Source organism: Hevea brasiliensis, chromosome 8, assembly GCF_030052815.1.
Source record: "Hevea brasiliensis isolate MT/VB/25A 57/8 chromosome 8, ASM3005281v1, whole genome shotgun sequence".
Lineage (NCBI taxonomy): Eukaryota > Viridiplantae > Streptophyta > Magnoliopsida > Malpighiales > Euphorbiaceae > Hevea > Hevea brasiliensis.
The window spans coordinates 99,586,193-99,591,823 of record NC_079500.1 but is presented as its reverse complement, the minus strand read 5'-3'; positions in this window follow the sequence as shown (position 1 = coordinate 99,591,823).

Sequence of the window (5,631 nt, the reverse complement as noted above, 5' to 3'; positions counted from 1 at the left end):
ATCAATAGGAGGAAAAGGAGGAAAAAAAAAAAAAGAGAAATGGTATGAAAAATTGGAGGAGGAGAAGAGGTGTCTATGTTGTAGCTATAATTATAGTATATATTAAAATAAATTATATTTTTTTTCTAAGTGATAATAGCAATTATGATAAATGAATGGTAATCAATATTGTGACAAAAAAAAATTGCTTTCTTTTATTAATTAATTATATAGGAATTCGTAATAATAAGTTTTAAAAGAAACTAATAAGTTTCAAAAGAGATAATAAAAAATAAAATAAATAAAAAATTTAGAAACACTTAAATGAGAAAAAAAAATATACTCGATATATTAAGTATTTTATATGACTTATTATATACAAGCGAACAAATAAAAATAAATCATTTAAATAACAAATTTAATTTTATTATTAAATATTATTTAAATAAAAAAATTATTAAATATATATAATAATTTAAGATTCATTAAATTATATAATTACTTTTATTATTTTAAAATATTAAATTTTTATGTCCTCATAATATATTAAAAAATATAATATATTTAAATATTATTTTTATTTAACAATATTAATATTATTTTTAAAATAATACTAATAATAAAAAAACATTAAGATAATGAAAAAAGGAAAAATAAAAACTAAATTTATGGGTGGGTAATAAAATAAAATAAATTAATTTTTAAAAATAAATTATCAATTATAATTTCTCTTTTTAAAACGTTGCATGATAATTTTTCTTTTTAAAATAATTATTTATAATAATAAAAATAATATAATAATTTATTTTTGTTAAATATGCAAAATATGATTTTTTTTTTTAAAAAAAGAATTCTGAATTAAAATTGAAAGCGATAATGAAAAGAGGAGTCAAAATGGAAATGGGTGGTCAGCCACGAGACACGAGGTCTGAGAAACGCACGTGTAAGATAAGAGGGTACAAATTCTCGAGAAGTGGTGAACGCAGTTTCCAATAGATCCCATTCCCAGATGCAGAGTGAGTCCACACGAATGCCTGTGTCAGAGATTGCACGTGTGCTTCCATTTAGTGTCAACACTCAGCACTGACTGTGACAGTGACAATCAAATATTATACGTAATATTTAAAAAAAATAAAATAAAATAAAATGAAAAAAGGAACTCACCCTACACTTGACAGAGGGAATTGAATTGATAAGGTACTACTGCACAGGCCCATCCTCACATGCATTTTGTTGCCTATCTGTTCTTTCTTATGTTTTTTTATACATACAGACAGAGTTTAATATAAATATATTTATTATATAAATTAGTTTTTTAAAATTAAATTTACTTTTAAGTTATAAATTATAATAATCTCGCAAAAGAGTAGAGAGGGTTCCATTTTCTCTTTAAAAACTTCTTTTTTTTCTTTTATTTTTTTATTTATTTTTATTTTTTCTCTCTTTAATCTTCTCTTTATATGGTTATTGATGAATATTTTCAATGGGGACAACCTTTTTTCTTTTTGTTTTTGACATTTTTTTTAAGAGCATTGTATCAAATATAATTTTTTTTAATAAAAAATTTAAATTTAAAATTATCTGATAGGTTTCATAAAAAAATTATAAAATTAAATAGTAAAATATGCAATTTATCTATTAGTCAATTTACATATTTTATTAATGCTATTAAATTTTTTATATCATTTTTTATATGAATGATTAATTTTATTTATGTAAAAATATAATATATTAATTTATACTTCTCTTTTTATTCTATTTATAACTAATAAAATATTTTTTTATGTCTATAAAAAAGGACAATAACACTCATAATATAATTTAAAATGTAATAAAATAAAGAATAAATTATATTACACATAATTAAAAAAAAGTGTAACTTATCAACTAATTTTTAACTAAATTATTTTCTTTAAAAAAAAAGCAACTTTTAAAAAATTAATTTGATAATACAAATTAAATAAAAAAATATTTTATATTTTTCTAGAAGTTTTGTTTTCTTAGTTATGCCCAACAAAATAAGCTAATTTTTTGAAAATTTAATTTAATATTTTCTCACTCTTTTGTCTTGTGGTGCCTTTGCCATGCCTTCCCATTTTTGCCTTGTAGCCTATCACTGACTTCCCTTGCATTCGTCATTGAGAGCAACATTGTAACCACCTTCACAATTTGAAACTATTTCAATTATTGAATTACATCTTTACGTTAATTATTATGTCCTAAAGCTTTTGGCCTTTGCTTTGATGTAATCCATCGACTTGTTATGAAAAGAGGTACCTGTTGAGCAGAAAATGATATCCTGTCAAAGGCACTGAAATTCTCTAAGTTCCGTCTGCGGGTCTAAACCCATTACAACTCCAGTTGCGCAGACTGTGGGTTTGTCAAGCCCACTCTTAGCGCAAAGCTATTTTTTACGCAGGGGCGAGACTCGAACCCGGGATCACACAGACAATTACGAGGCTCTGATACCAGTTGAACCAAAAAAGATATCATGTCCGGATAAGACACCGAAATCCTCTTAAGTTTTACTCTTTAAAGGAGTTTTAATTGAATTATTTTAACTTATAAATTAATTTAAATTATTTATTGCATTACTATTAAGAAATATTTGATAACAATTTATTAACTATGAACAATTATTTTTATTCATTCAATTTTAAGTTAAGATTTGAATTCACTAAGTAACTAACCATTTTGAGCATTGAGTTAAAATACTAAGTGTGGATGAGCTAAATAAATTCTTTTGGCATAGAAAGCCCTAAATAGGCATTGGAGAAGTTATAAAATAGAATTTACTTTAAGGGATTACAAAGGGAGCATTATCTGTAAGTGATGTAATTAAAGTTATAATGTAATTTTAATTATATTACATATTTAATTACATTTTTCGGTGACAAAAAATTATTTGACGTAATAAAATAAAAATAACATAATGCAATTAATTATACTCAAAGTAACATAATAATCATTACATATAAAAATAAATATAATAACGATCATTTATTTTGATTTTTTTATTTATTATCAATACTATGACCACCACCATCATTATTTAGTCACTACTACTATTACCACCGTTATCACCACTATCGTCACCATCCTATTACTACCTCGCTATCACCATGACCATCATACCATTTAGCCACTGTCATCTTTACATCACTTGATCACTACCATCTTTACTATTTTAACTTGTTACCATTATCACCATCTAATTACCGTTATCGTTACCACCATCATCATTTAGTCACTATTATCACTGTATTACAAATCACTATAACTATTATCACTTATTATTAATACTATAAATAAATTTAATATTAAAATAAAAATTATCATTATATAATATTATTTATATTTTTATTTTATAATTAAATATAAAAATATAATAATAAATATATTATATAATTAATTATATTATATCACATTATACTGTATAAAATATAACCTAAGAGTTTTACCAATTAGGCTATGAGCAGCATTATTACAATGTCTTCTCATAAAATTTAGATGTGATATATGTGATAATGATAATTGAATTTTGTAATGACATCTGCCTACATGCCCAAAAGTGCCATAAACTTGGACAAGGAAAGGAACAAATTACAACCAAGTTGCCAAACTCTCTATACTAGCTAGCTAGGTAGCCAACTTGCCCTTTTTTTCTATATATAAATTTGTAAATATTCTATTAATAAAAATAAAAAATAATAATAAAATTACTTAAAGAACCATATGAGATCCTTTTCTGTTAGGAATTTGTAAAAATATGTATTTTTGTTAATTAAATTTTAATAATATTAAATAAATCAAAATTTATTAATGGGGCTAAAATAATTTGACCCAACATTGCTGTTGTTTTCAATGTTGGGCGGTTTTTGCATATATCACTTTCTGCTTACTAATTGCTCTATGATCTGTCCCTATGGCTCTATGGCTCTAGCAATTATTGCATACTATATCTTCTTATGTCCAAAATTTTAATTTTTAATGTTTCATATATATGGCAAATGGATATGAAAAAATATAATTAAAAAATAATTGTATAAATAATTAATATACAATATAATAGGGTGAAATAATATATTTAAAAAAAAAAGTAGAATTTCTAAATAGCTGAGCTGGATTGTGATTTTGATCTAATTACTTCCTCCTCCCTTAGTAGTAATTGATTTTTATACTTTTTTAATATATGGAAACTCATAGTTTTTTTTTTTCAAGAATGCCAATATATTATACCTCTAGTTATGGAAAGCAAAAATTATAAAATTAGTTTGCTCCAATAAGTTACAGGCAAAAAAAAGTTATTAGGGAACATTTTTTGTGCCACATAATGAGTAGCACCACCGCAACCAAGATAACATTTTTAGAATCTCTTTCTACAATGATAGCATTGAATCACTGGTTCTTAGCAAAAAGAAGAGTTTCACGGCTGCTTAAGCCTTTGAGCCTAATTCAAAAGTCGTCTTGTGAGTTATAAGTGTTCAATTAGTATACAAGTCAGGTTGGCGTTAGGTATTTAAGCGATGTGAAATTTTTACTCCACACCCTCCCCCTTCACCCTCCCTTCGGAAAGAACCTGAACTCTAATATCACTAAAGCCTTTGGGCTTAATATAAAAGTCGACTTGTGAGTTAGAAATATTCAGTTAGTATATAAGCTAAACTGGTGTCAGGTAATTAAACGATATGAGATTTTTACTCTACACGCTATTCTGTTTATAAAACCACCAAATTGGCATATCTGTATACTTCTCACAATGGCAGTAACAATACCTATCTCATTGACTATATCAACAGTGGCATCAAAATTTATCTTCATATTTGAAGAATGAAGAGGCTACTAAGAGGTAAGAGCCTGACTGGATGTATCAAGTACTAAAGATTGATCCCGTAAATTGGCCAAATTAAATTCCTCAACAACAATGAGAGCCTCAGTGATAATGTCATGAAAGGACCTCACAGGATTCTCAAAAACTAAAGAGTTCGTTGCCTTCCAAATCTAATACGAAAAGGTGAGTGCAATCACACTTCTATAGCCCTGGATAGTTCAACCTTAACCCTTTTCTTTCATAAAATTTTCAATATATATAAATAGTAATAAAAAAAAAACCACCCCCTCTTTCTTGAAATGTAATATAAATTGAGCCAGTCGCTAGGTATGCTATATGTTGAATAGGGTGACCTATAGCTGCCAACTCCATTAATCAAATGAATCTGCCAAGCAAACAAAAGTGGAAATTCAGACTTGCCCCAGGGTGGACTTCCAGTCCCCCGTATCAGTTAGCTAGTCTCGTCGTAAAAATATAGATTGTAATCTGTCTCTCTGGAGTGATATATCATCCTTTTCTGATAAGAAAAGAAAAAAGAAAAAAGAAAAAATTAGGCTTGATGAATTAGAATTCATCATATTGTTAAATTTTCCATGACATGAAAAGATTAGACTGCATCCAATCAGACATATATATTTTTTAATTATATACGCAGGAAAGGGGAAGTTCAACCAGGTCCCTCAATTTCAATATATATATATATATATATATATATATATATATATATATATATTAAACGCATAACTTAATATTTTTTATAATCTGTTTAGAAATAAAAAAATATTTTATTTAATAGAGACATAATATAGATTTAAAATATA